This window comes from Scyliorhinus torazame, chromosome 6, assembly GCF_047496885.1.
Source record: "Scyliorhinus torazame isolate Kashiwa2021f chromosome 6, sScyTor2.1, whole genome shotgun sequence".
Lineage (NCBI taxonomy): Eukaryota > Metazoa > Chordata > Chondrichthyes > Carcharhiniformes > Scyliorhinidae > Scyliorhinus > Scyliorhinus torazame.
Genome location: NC_092712.1, coordinates 23038999 through 23053209, shown reverse-complemented (window position 1 = coordinate 23053209; position 14211 = coordinate 23038999). Strand labels below are relative to the sequence as shown.

Genomic DNA, 14211 nt, shown 5'->3' with positions numbered 1-14211 from the left:
CAAGTGGCAAGTTACATTTGCGCCACACATGTGCCAGGCAATCATAGAATCATAGAATTTACAGTGCAGAAGGAGGCCATTCGGCCCATCGAGTCTGCACCCCTTGGAAAGAGCACCCTACCCAAGCCCACACCTCCACCCTAACCCAGTAACCCCACCGAACCTTTTGGTCACAAAGGGGCAGTTTAGCATGGCCAATCCACCCAATCTGCACATTTTTGGACCGTGGGAGAAAACCAGAGCACCAGGAGGAAACCCACACAGACACGGGGAGAAATGCAACTCCACACAGACAGTCACTCGAGCCGGAATTGAACTCGGGACCTGGAGCCGTGAGGCAGCAGTATGAGCCACTGTACAACCATGCTGCCCTATCTCCTCCATGAGAATCTAACCATCGCCCCTTGACATTCAATGCCATTACCATCGCCGAATCCCCCACAATCAACATCCTGGGGGTTACCGTTGATCAGAAACTGAACTGTACTAGCCATATCAATACTGTGGCTACCAATTAAGGTCAAAGGCTAGGTATCCAAGGGTGGGTAACTCACTTCCTGAGCCCACAAAGCCTGTCCACCGTCTGCAAGGCACCAGTCAGGAGTGTAATGGAACTCTCCACTTGCCTTGATGAGTGCAGCTCCAACAACACTCAAGAAGCTCAACACCATCCAGGACAAAGTGGCTCGCTTGATTGCTCCCCCTTCCACAAACATTCAAACCCTCCACTACCGACGAACAGTGGCAGCCGTGTGTACCATCCGCAAGATGCACTGCAGCAACTCACCAAGATCCTTAGACCGCACCTTCCAAATCCATGACCACTGCCATCTAGGACAACAGAGCAGCAGATACCTGGGAACCCCACCACCTGGAGGTTCCCCTCCAAGTCACTAACCCCCTCAACTTGAAAATATATCACCGTTCCTTCACTGTGTCTGGGGCAAAATCCTGGAACTCCCTCCCGAACAGCACAGTGGGGGTACCTCCACCTCCTGGAGAGCAGCGGTTCAAGGCAACTGTTCACCACCACCTTTTGAAGGGCAACTCGGGCTGGGCAATAAATGCTAGCCTAACCAGGGATGCCCATATCCCGTAAATTAATTTTTAAAAAATCATCACTGTAAATAAACACTGCAGTCAATCTACACACAGCAAAGTCTCATTAGCAATAGGCAATTCATTGGTTAAGAGATAAATATTGAGCCTGTTTATCGAACAATGGCATCTTTTATATCTACAGTAACTCAGCGGGTGACAGACGAGGACCCTGATTTAAACATTTTATGTGAAACAGTGCATCTGTAACATGTCGGGGATCCTTTGGGACAGTGCCGGCCTTTGTTACAAGCCAGTAGAAACGGCAGGGGCACCTGAATCTACTGCCGCCTGACTCAGAATTGTGCTACCGGTGAGCCACGGCGGGGCAGAATTACATTTTTCTGAGCAGTGTTCTAAGAAATATTGAAATGGAGGATTTTATGCTAATAGACCCACACGAGGGACCGGCAATCCCATTCAGAGCACACGGTTGAAAGAACCAACATTTTTCTTCATTTTTTTTTTTTTTAAAAGAATTGTTCAAATATTTAAAGTAACTTTTGCAGTCTATTAGCGAAAACCTAGGTGCCCTCCCATGATCTAGAATTTCAAAGCAAGGAAACAACATCTTCAACAGACTCGAATGTCTTCAGCAGGGTCTCCATGACTTGCAGTCCATGACTTCCAGGGCAGGCAACAACCAGTTGTGAAGCCATCTTGCATTCCATCGGCTGCTACCCTAGGAGTGAACATAAAATTAAAGTTGTTTTTTTTAATTGACCCGTCACAGATACAGGCATGTAAACATTCTGGCGGCATTTACTCATTTGCCTGCCTCCTGTTTTGGTATTAAGTAGTGTAAAAAATAAAAAAAGTGATTAGATTTTTGATTTGATTTGATGTCACATGTACCGAAGTGCAGTGAAAAGTATTTTTCTGCGGCCGAGGGAACGTACACAGTACGTACACAGTAGACAAAAAGAATAATCAACAGGGTACATTGACAAATGGTACATCAACAAATAGTGATTGGTTACAGTGCGGAACAAGAGGCCAAACAAAGCAAATACATGAGCAAGAGCAGCATAGGGAGTCGCTAATAGTGTTCTTACAGGGAACAGATCAGTCTGAGGGGGGAGTCGTTGAGGAGTCTTGTAGCTGTGGGGAAGAAGCTGTTCCTATGTCTGGATGTGCGGGTCTTCAGACTCCTGTACCTTCTGCCTGATGGAAGGGTCTGGAAGAAGGCAATGCCTGGGCGGGAGGGGTCTCTGATAAAGCTGTCTGCCTTCCTGAGGCAGCGGGAGGTGTAGACAGAATCAATGTGGGGGTGGCAAGCTTGTGTGATGCGTTGGGCTGAGTTCACCACACTCTGCAGTTTCTTGCGATCTTGGACCGAGCAGTTGCCACACCAGGCTGTGATGCAGCCGGATAGGATGCTCTCTATGGCATATCTGTAGAAGTTTGTGGGGGTCGATGCAAACATGCCAAATTTCTTTAGCTTCCGTAGGAAGTATAGACGTTATTGGGTTTTCTTGACTGTTGCATCAACGTGAGTGGACCAGGACAGGCTGTTGGTGATGGTGACCCCCAGGAACATAAAGCTATCGACCATTTCCAATTCGGAGACATTGATGCAGACTGGAGTGTGTGTCATGCTAAGCTTCCTGAAGTCGATGATGAATTTCTTGGTCTTTCCAACATTTAGAACATACAGTGCAGAAGGAGGCCATTCGGCCCATTGAGTCTGCACCAACCCACTTAAGCCCTCACTTCCACCCTATCCCCGTAACCCAACAACCCCATCTAATCTTTTTGGGCACTAAGGGCAATTTATCATGGCCAATTCACCTAACCAGCACGTCTTTGGACTGTGGGAGGAAACCGGAGCACCCGGAGGAAACCCACGCACACACGGGGAGAACATGCAGACTCCGCACATACAGTGACCCAGCGGGGGATCGAACCTGGGACCCTGGCGCTGTGAAGCCACAGTGCTATCCACTTGTGCTGCCTTTTAGAGAGAGGTTGATTTGGTACAGTATGCAACCAAGTGATTTATCTCCCTCCTGTAGTCTGATTCGTTGTTGTTTGAGATACGGCCCACCACAGTCGCATCATCCGCAAACTTATAGATTGAGTTGGAGTTAAATCTTGCCACACAGTCATGTGTGTATAGGGAGCACACATCCCTACACAGGGACTGAGCACACATCCTTGTGGGGCCCAGGTGTGGAGGACTATTGTGGAGGAGGTGCTGTTGCCTATCCTGACAGATTGCGGTCTGTTGGTGAGGAAGTCGAGGATCCTGCTGCACAAGGAGGAGTCAAGTCCAAGATTGCGGAGTTTGGTTAATAGTCTTGTTGGGATAATGGGGTTGAATGCTGAGCTGTAGTCTATGAACAGCAGTCTGACGTAGGTGACCTTGTTGTTGAGGTGTTCGAGTATTGATTGTAGAGCCAGTGAGATAGCATCTGCTGTGGACCGGTTGTGGTGACAGGCAAACTGCAGTGGATCAAGACCGTCTGGGAGGCTGGCAGTGATCCATCTCATGACTAGCCGCTCGAATATTGCATAGGATATATATTTCCTGTGAACAATCCTTCAGATCGTCACAATATTTTGGTCATGCTTTTATCAACAATTCCGATTAAATTTTTCCATGTTCACGATTATGTTTTAGTTGCAGCCTCTGGGCAGTGGGTGGCTGTGTGGAGTAATGTTTGGAAATCTAATTTAATGAATGGCACAGTTAGCACTGTTGCTTCACAGCGCCAAGGTCCCGGGTTCGATTACCGGCTTGGGGCACTGTCTGTGCAGAGTCTGCACGTTCTCACTGTCTGTCTGGGTTTCCTCCGGGTGTTCCGGTTCCTCCCACAAGTCCCGAAAGATGTGCTGTTCGGTAATTTGGACATTGAATTCTCCCTCTGCGTACCCGAACAGGTGCTGGAATGTGGCGACTAGGGGCTTTTCACAGTAACGTCATTGCAGTGTTAATGTAAGCCTACTTGTGACAATAATATAGATTATTGTTGTTATTTTGACAGCCTGAATATTAAAAATAAATTTTTATTCATTACCTCGCCCACCTTTCCCGAACCACTAATCTCCAGGAGAAAACCAGATCTGCCAGACCATACAAAATGTTACTTGGTCCTGAATGCCATTCAAACCTGTGTTGCCTTATGTCTTTGGTTAATACTTAAAAAAAACAACAGTACAAATGTAACATTGGACCCCTTCCCCGGCTGATGGGTCTGGGTGGAGGAGCCTGCCCATAATCCCAATGGCTGTCCCACAGCAATTTAACACTGGCTGTGGAGTTAATTGCTTTAAGGGAAGACTTTCACCCCCTTTCCCTGGGGTAAGTCGGCAGCTCTCTTGTTCCAGCAATGTCAGTCAGCAGCAGTCCCCACTGCTGAATAGCCCGGTCTGACCGGAGGAAACCCACGCACACACGAGGAGAACGTGCAGACTCCGCACAGACAGTGACCCAAGCCGGGAATCGAACCTGGGACCCTGGAGCTGTGAAGCGATTGTGCTAACCACCATGCTACCTGTCAAGGTGCAGATTACAGTGTTCATGCATCACCTCATTCCAGTCTCAGACGTCCTAATATTGTTTGCCATTCCTGTAATGTTCTTTGATTAAGCTGGTGTTGAATCTTGATGTGGTAGTGTTAACAAATGGATTTTGTTTTACAACAGAACTATTTATTACTTACTCTACTTTAAATGATGACTATAATGTCCATTTCTTTCTCGTCTTTCTTTATACATATTCACCTCCCCCCATCTTATCCAACTTTCATTACTCTTTCTCCCCTTTGCTTCCACTTCCCCTCCCCCACATCTCCATCTGTCACAGTTCACCCTCTGATGTTAGTTTCTCTGCTGTTTGGCCTTTCACACCTTTTGTTCTCTCTGGGGACTGCCATTAGCACTCTTTCCCCGTGGTTTCTGTGGCTATTAGCACCCAGTTTCCCTGAGTTTCTGTGGCTATGACTCATCTTTCATTCTCACTCCACAGTATAAATATTTCCCACTTTCTCTGTCTTCAGCTTTGACAAAGGTGTGGTGAACGTATTGTACTAACCATTCACCATTGCACTACATTGTACAACGCTGTTGGTCATGTGGGCTCCACCTATGGACCATTGTACTGTACTACACAGAATATATCATGTTGGTGCCCTTGTGGGCTCCACCCCTGGCTCCGCCCCCTTGAGGGGAGGTATAAAGAGCAGCTGCCCTGTAGGCGGCTCTCATTGCAGAGCAGTCGCAGGCAGGCACTGTTCTAGTCGATTAAAGCCACTGTTCACTTCAACTCTCTGTCTCGCGTGAATGTGATGGTCGCATCAAAAGGGTCATCTGGACTCGAAATGTTTGCTCTTTTCTCTCCTTACAAATGCTGCCAGACCTACTGAGATTTTCCAGCATTTTCTTTTTGCCACTATAATGTCTAAGATTAATACAGTAGGAAATAATAGTCTAACACTAACTTACACTAAGATATGACAGAGCTACTCTAATATGCGACTGCTATCAACTCCTTACCAGCACCTTGTTCTGGAACAGAAAGTGCATCCGGGTCTCTTGCCTGCATACACGCACCACCTGCAGGCCGGATGCTAGAACTACAGCAGTAAAACATATAACTTACAATACGCATACATGATAATCTCATTATATACAGATGATGGTCTACCTATCATCACGATCCCCTGTTCAGCCAGTTTAATTATGGTGTTCGATACTTCACCCCCACTGGGCAACATTGTGTGAATTCTTGCCTCAGTTACTGAATCGAAAGACTTCTGAAATGTTTGTGAGGTCTTGGGAGGAAAAAAATACCCGGTACTGCCTTTGTCTGCAAGAGAAGTTCTCTGTAATTGATTCAGGGGAGTTTCATTGGCTGGGTGCCTCAGAATCACAGATCCTCACTGAACTTTGGGTCTTTGTGCGAGTGGCGCCTGTCACCTGAACAACGGCAGACACTGTGCCTTGAACTGTACTGTTTATTCCAGTGTCAGCTGGAGAGCACTCAACTCCATTTCTGAAATTCCTGAAGTCCCCAGCAAAAGATCAATTGCCGTAGGAGAAAAGCACATCTGAAACCCGCCCGCAAAAGGAAAATGCTGGAAAGTTGGAACAGTAGAAAATGTTGGAAATACTCAGACGGTTTCAGGTCAATTACCTTTCATAGAACATACAGGGCCGAAGGAGGCCATTCGGCCCATCGAGTCTGCACTGACCCACGTAAGCCCTCACTTCCACCCTATCCGCGTAACCCAACAACCCCTCCTAACCTTTTTTTGGACACTAAGGGCAATTTATCACGGCCAATCCACCTAACCTGCACGTCTTTGGACTGGGAGGAAACCGGAGCACCCGGAGGAAACCCACGCAGACACGGGGAGAACATGCAGACTCCACACAGACAGTGACCCAGCAGGGAATCGAACCTGGGACGCTGGTGCTGTGAAGCCGCAGTGCCAACCACTGTGCTACCGTGCTGCCCATTTCATTCGAACTGTTTGTGTTAGAGGTTAAACAATAACAACTAGTATTTATATTGTCCCTTTAATGTAATAAGACATCCCAAATTACTGCCCGATCTCAATATAATAATAATAACATTTTATTGTCACAAGCATGAAGTTACTGTGAAACGCCCCTAGTCGCCACATTCCGGCACCTGTTCGGGGAGGCTGGCACGGGAATTGAATCATGCTGCTGGCCTGCCTTGGACCGCTTTAAACGCCAGCGATTTAGCCCTGTGCTAAACAGCCCCTGTGCTAAACCAGCCCCAGGAGCATTTTGAAAGAGAAATGTGAGAGGGAAAGGTTTAGGGAGCGAATTCCAAATCTTTTTTTAATTTGTTTTTTTACAGGATGCTGGCTCAGTCAGCATTTATTGCCCATCCCTAATTGCCCTCGAGAAGCTGGTGGTGAGCTGCCTTCTTGAACCGCTGGAGTCCACGTGGTGTAGGTACACCCGCTGTGCTGTTAGGGAGGGAGTTCCAGGATTTTGCCTAAGCGACAGTGAAGGAACGGCGATATATTTCCAAGTCAGGGTGGTGAGTGACTTGAAGGGGGACCTCCAGATGGTGGGGTTCCCAGGTATCTGCTGCTCTTGCCCTTTTAGATTGTAGTGGTTGTGGGTTTGGAAGGTGCTGTCCAAGGAGCCTAGGTGTGTTACTGCAGTGCATCATGCAGATGGTACACACGGCTGCTACTGTGCGTCAGTGATGGAGGGAGTGAATGTTTGTGGAAGGGGTAACAATCAAGCGGGTTGCTTTGTCCTGGATGATATCGAGCTTCTGTGTTGTTAGAGCTGCACTCACCCAGGCAATTGGAGAGTATTCCATTACACGCCTGACTTGTGCGTGGTAGATGGTGGATATCTTTGGGGAGTCAGGAGGTGAGTTACTCGCTGTTGGCTTTGACCTTTGCAGGTAGCACAGTATTTATGGCCTATCCAGTTCAGTTTCCAGTCAATGGTAATTCCCAGGATATTAATTGTAGGGGATTCAGCGATGGTACCCCAATGAATGTCATGGGGAGATGGCCTGAATTTCTGATTGGAGATGGTCATTGCCTGGCACTTGTGTGGAGCGAATGTAGCCACTTGTCAGCCCAAGCCTGGATATTGTCCAGGTCTGGCTGCATTTGGACATGGACTGCTTCACTATCTGAGGAGTCGCGAATGGTGCTGAACATTGTGCAGTCATCCGCAAACATCCCCACATCTGACCTTGTGATGGAAGGGAGGTAATTGATGAAGCAGCTGAAGAAGGTTGGGCCTAGGATGCTACCCTAAGGAACTCCTGCAAGGATGTCCTGGAGTTGAGATGACTGACCTCCAAACATCACAATCATCGTCCTTTGTGCCAGGCATGTCTCCATTCTGGATCCAGCCAGCTGAAGGCACAACCGCTAATGGTGGAGTGATTAAAATTGGCAATACTCTGGGACGAAAGGTTATCAACCTGAACGGTTAACTCGGTTTGTCTCTCCATAAATGCTGCCTGTCAAGCTGGGTATTTCTCACATAGTCTGAAACATTAAAATACCTGCTGGCCCTCACTTCTGTCAGTGACTTCGACCTGGTTGGTACACACTTTGTACCAAGCCAAACATTGCCAGGTGTTACTCTGTCTGTCCAATGCCTGTCGGTGGTGTCACCACAGATTGAAGATCCTTGATTGTCGATGCACTGTAGTAACTCACCAAGGCTCCTTCAACAGTGCTTTCCAAACCTGAAACCTCTATGCCACTACCTCTGCTGGGTTCGATCTTGCCGGTGAGGCAGGACATACCCAGGAACGGTGATGGTAGTGTCTGGGACATTATTTGTAAGGTATGATTCCGTGAGAATGACTGTGTGCGACCGCTCTCCCAATTCTGGCACAGGCCCCCAGATATTAGTAAGAATGATTTTGCAGGGTTGACAGGACTGGTTTTGCCGGTGTAATGTCTGGTACAAAGGTAGATGCCAGGTGATCCGTCTGGTTTCATCCCTTTGTGTTTTCTTTGTAGCGGTTAAATACAATTGAGTGGCTTGCTTGGCCATTTCAGAGGGCATTTAAGGGTCAACCACATTGATGTGGGTCTGGAGTCACATGGAGGCCAGGCCAGGTAAGGACGGCAGATTTCTTTCCTAAAGGGCACAGGTGAATGAGCCGTGCTTTTACGACAACCGACAATGGTTTCATAGTCCTCATATTAGACTTTTAATTCCAGCTGTTTTTTATTGAGTTTAAATTCCACCATCTGCCACGCTGGACTCTAATGTGGGTCTCCAGAGGATTACCCTGGGTCTCTGGGTTGCTCGTCCAGCAACTATACCACTGCCACCACCTCCCCTATAGCCAGATTCCATAGGATCCCCACAGTGCAGAAGGAGGCCATCCTGCCCATCGAGTCTGCACCAACCCTCCAAAAGAGCACTCGACATAGGGCCCACTCCCCCACCCTGTCTCCGTTACCCTGCACATTGTCCAGCTGTCCAAAGAAATGTAGGATAGGTGGATTGGCCATGATCAAAGGTATTTTGTATGTTGGAGGTTTGCGGGTAAGTTTCTGGATGACACAAAGGTTGGTTGGGTGGTGAACAGTGACGTTGAATATCTTGGGTTACATGAAGTAATAGACGGATGGTCAAATGGGCGGGTAAGTGGCAGACGGGATTTAACCTTGAAAAATGTGAGGTGATATTTTATATCGCCAGGGGCTAATTTAGCACAGTGGGCTAAACAGCTGGCTTGCAATGCAGAACAAGGCCAACAGCGCGGGTTCAATTCCCGTGCCGGCCTCCCCGAACAGGCGCCGGAATGTGGCGACTAGGGGCTTTTCACAGTAACTTCATTGAAGCCTACTTGTGACAATAAGCGATTATTATTATGATACACTTTGGAAGTACTTTGACAAGGAATTATTCAATGAACGACTGACACTGGGAAGTTAACGCCTGTCACTTCATTGTTGGTGTGTTGGTGCTATCAGCGCCGGGGAGTGGGGGGGGGGGGGGGGGGGCTAGCAGATTTATGGGAGGATTTTGGAGTAGGGTAAGGTGTCCATGGAGGGAATGAAGGCTAAGTGGGCGGAGGAGTTGGGGTGCATTGGAGGAGGGTTTGTGGTGTGTGCTGCTGCGGAGGATGAATGCCCCGACCTCGTGTGTGAGGCTGGGGTTAATATACCTGAAGGTGGTGTACAGGGCACACCTGATGAAATGCAGGTTGAGCTGGTTGTTTGAGGGGTGGACGATTTCTGTGAGCGGTGTGGGAGGGGTCCCGCTAATCATGTGCATCTGCCCGAAGTTGGAAAGGTTCTCGTGGTCAGTTTTCAGCACCCAAGGTTTTGTGTTGATGTGCAGCCCTCTGGGGTCCATATTCAGGGTGTCGGACCGGTCAGAGCTGCAGACGGGTGCAAGGGCAGATGTCTTAGCCCTCACCTCACCTCACTGATTGTTCGCAGGCGGGTCCTGTTAGGGTCGAGGTCAGATAGAGGAGCAGATAGGTAGACAGATTTTGGAAAAGAGTAAAAACAACAGTGTTGTGGTGATGGGAGACTTCAACTTCCCCAATATTGACTGGGACTCACTTAGTGCCAGGGGCTTAGACGGGGTGGAGTTTGTAAGGAGCATCCAGGAGGGCTTCTTAAAACAATATGTAGACAGTCCAACTAGGGAAGGGGCGGTACTGGACCTGGTATTGGGGAATGAGCCCGGCCAGGTGGTAGATGTTTCAGTAGGGGAGCACAATTCAGTAAGTTTTAAAGTACTGGTGGACAAGGATAAGAGTGGTCCGAGGATGAATGTGCTAAATTGGGGGAAGGCTAATTATAACAATATTAGGCGGGAACTGAAGAACATAGATTGGGGGCGTATGTTTGAGGGCAAATCAACATCTGACATGTGGGAGGCTTTCAAGTGGCAGTTGAACGGAATACAGGACCGGCATGTTCCTGTGAGGAAGAAAGATAAATACGGCAATTTTCGGGAACCTTGGATGACGAGTGATATTGTAGGCCTCGTCAAAAAGAAAAAGGAGGCATTTGTCAGGGCTAAAAGGCTGGGAACAGACGAAGCCTGCGTGGAATATAAGGAAAGTAGGAAGGAACTTAAGCAAGGAGTCAGGAGGGCTAGAAGGGGTCATGAAAAGTCATTGGCAAATAGGGTTAAGGAAAATCCCAAGGCTTTTTACACGTACATAAAAAGCAAGAGGGTAGCCAGGGAAAGGGTTGGCCCACTGAAGGATAGGCAAGGGAATCTATGTGTGGAGCCAGAGGAAATGGGTGAGGTACTAAATGAATACTTTGCATCAGTATTCACCAAACAGAAGGAATTGGTAGATGTTGAGTCTGGAGAAGGGGTGTAGATAGCCTGGGTCACATTGAGATCCAAAAAGACGAGGTGTTGGGCGTCTTGAAAAATATTAAGGTAGATAAGTCTCCAGGGCCTGATGGGATCTACCCCAGAATACTGAAGAAGGCTGGAGAGGAAATTGCTGAGGCCTTGACAGAAATCTTTGGATCCTCACTGTCTTCAGGTGATGTCCCGGAGGACTGGAGAACAGCCAATGTTGTTCCTCTGTTTAAGAAGGGTAGCAAGGATAATCCAGGGAACTACAGGCCGGTGAGCCTTACTTCAGTGGTAGGGAAATTACTGGAGAGAATTCTTCGAGACAGGATCTACTCCCATTTGGAAGCAAATGGGCGTATTAGTGAGAGGCAGCACGGTTTTGTGAAGGGGAGGTCGTGTCTCACTAACTTGATAGAGTTTTTCGAGGAGGTCACTAAGATGATTGATGCAGGTAGGGCAGTAGATGTTGTTGATATGGACTTCAGTAAGGCCTTTGACAAGGTCCCTCATGGTAGACTAGTACAAAAGGTGAAGTCACACGGGATCAGGGGTGAGCTGGCAAGGTGGATACAGAACTGGCGAGGCCATAGAAGGCAGAGAGTAGCAATGGAGGGATGCTTTTCTAATTGGAGGGCTGTGACCAGTGGTGTTCCACAGGGATCAGTGCTGGGACCTTTGCTCTTTGTCGTATATAAATGATTTGGAGGAAAATGTAACTGGTCTGATTAGTAAGTTTGCAGACGACACAAAGGTTGGTGGAATTGCGGATAGCGATGAGGACTGTCGGAGGATACAGCAGGATTTAGATTGTCTGGAGACTTGGGCGGAGAGATGGTAGATGGAGTTTAATCCGGACAAATGTGAGGTAATGCATTTTGGAAGGTCTAATGCAGGAAGGGAATATACAGTGAATGGTAGAACCCTCAAGAGTATTGAAAGTCAAAGAGATCTAGGAGTACAGGTCCACAGGTCATTGAAAGGGGCAACACAGGTGGAGAAGGTAGTCAAGAAGGCATACGGCATGCTTGCCTTCATTGGCCGGGGCATTGAGTATAAGAATTGGCAAGTCATGTTGCAGCTGTATAGAACCTTTGTTAGGCCACACTTGGAGTATAGTGTTCAATTCTGGTCGCCACACTACCAGAAAGATGTGGAGGCTTTAGAGAGGGTGTAGAAGAGATTTACCAGAATGTTGCCTGGTATGGAGGGCATTAGCTATGAGGAGCGGTTGAATAAACTCGGTTTGTTCTCGCTGGAACGACGGAGGTTGAGGGGCGACCTGATAGAGGTCTACAAAATTATGAGGGGCATAGACAGAGTGGCTAGTCAGAGGCTTTTCCCCAGGGTAGAGGGGTCAATTACTAGGGGGCATAGGTTTAAGGTGAGAGGGGCAAGATTTAGAGTAGATGTACGAGGCAAGTTTTTTTACGCAGAGGGTAGTGGGTGCCTGGAACTCGCTACCGGAGGAGGTAGTGGAAGCAGGGACGATAGGGACATTTAAGGGGCATCTTGACAAATATATGAATAGGATGGGAATAGAAGGATACGGACCCAGGAAGTGTAGAAGATTGTAGTTTAGTCGGGCAGCATGGTCGGCACGGGCTTGGAGGGCCGAAGGGCCTGTTCCTGTGCTGTACATTTCTTTGTTCTTTGTTCTTTGTTTGTCAGCTTCTCCACCCTGTGCTGTGTGGCGGGGGACCTACCGGGGTTCTTCGTCTTGGAAAAGGTGAAAGTTACCCTGAAGGGTGGTGGGGGTGGGGTTCTACAATAATTGGGGTTTGTTCGTTCATTCTGCATTTTGGAGAGTTGGTAACCGTTGACTGTTGGGTGGGGGGAGGGAGAGAGTGGGGCAGGGTTCTTATTGGGTGGGGGTTTTTATATGTTGGGTGCGGGTTTTTTTGTGAAATGTTTGAAAATTGGAATAAAATTACTTTTCAATCATTACACTGGAAAGTTCCGAGGAACAAAGGGACCTTGGCGGGTTAGTCCATCGATCTCTGAAGGCGGAGGGCAGGGTAATAGGGTGGCGAAAAAGGCATATGGTACACTTGCCTTTATCAGTCGAGGTATAAATTACAAAAGCAGGGAGGTCATATTGAAGTTGCACAGAACCTTGGTGAGGCCACAGCTGGAGCACTGTGTACAGTTCTCGCTGTCACAATATAGGAAGGATGCGATTGTACTGGAGGGGGTGCAGAAGAAATTCACCAGAATGTTGCTGGGGACGGAACATTTAACACCATAAGACATAGTAGAATTAGGTCATCAGCCCATTCTCATCCCCATTCTGCTTTCTCCCCATAACCCTTATTAATCAAGAACCTATCTATCTCTGTCTTAAAGACACTCAGTGATTTGGCCTCCACAGCCTTCTGCGGCAAAGAGTTCCACAGATTCACCAGCCTCTGGCTGAAGAAATTCCTCCTCATCTCTGTTTTAAAGGATCGTCCCTTCAGTCTGAGACTGTGCCCTCTGGTTCTAGTTTTTCCCACTACTGGAAACATCCTCTCCACGTCCACTCTATCCAGGCCTCGCAGTATCCTGTAAGTTTCAATAAGATCCCCCCCCCGCCACCCCTGCACCCTTTTAAACTCCAACGAGTACAGACCCAGAGTCCTCAACCGTTCCTCATACGACAAGCTCTTCATTCCAGGGATCATTCTAGTGAACCTCCTCTGGACCCTTTCCAAGGCCTAACATCCTTCCTTCGATGCAGGGCCCAAAACTGCTCACAATACTCCAAATGGGGTCTGACCAGAGCCTTATACAGTCTCAGAAGTACATCCCTGCTCTTGTATTCTAGCCCTCTCGACATGAATGCTAACATTGCATTTGCCTTCCTAACTGCCGACTGAACCTGCACATTAACCTTAGGAGAATCATGAACAAGGACTCCCAAGTCCTTTTGTGCTTCTGATTTCCTAAGCATTTCCCCATTTAGAAAATAGTTTATGTCTCCATTCTTCTGATCAAAGTGCATAACCTCACACTTTTCCACATTGTATTTCATTTGCCACTTCATTGCCCACTCTCCTAGCTTGTCCAAATCCTTCTGCAGCCCCCTTGCTTCCTCAATACTACCTGTCCCTCTACAGATCTTTGCATCATCTGCAAACTTAGCAACAGTGCCTTCAGTACCTTCTTCCAGATCGTTAATGTATTTAAGTTATGAAGAGAGGTTGGATAGGTTGTTTTAGTTGGAGCAGAGGACTGAGGGGCGACCTGATCGAGATGTACAAGATTATGAGGGGCATGGACAGGTGGATAGGGAGCAGCTGCTGAAGGGTCAGTTACGAGGGGACACGAGTT

At 47.9% G+C, this 14211-nt stretch overlaps 1 pseudogene; it reads right to left on the bottom strand.

The window, feature by feature from the left end:
- Window positions 1-230: 230 nt before the first annotated feature.
- LOC140425676 (myosin-13-like) overlaps window positions 231-14211 on the bottom strand; it is a 249275-nt pseudogene continuing 235294 nt past the window's right edge.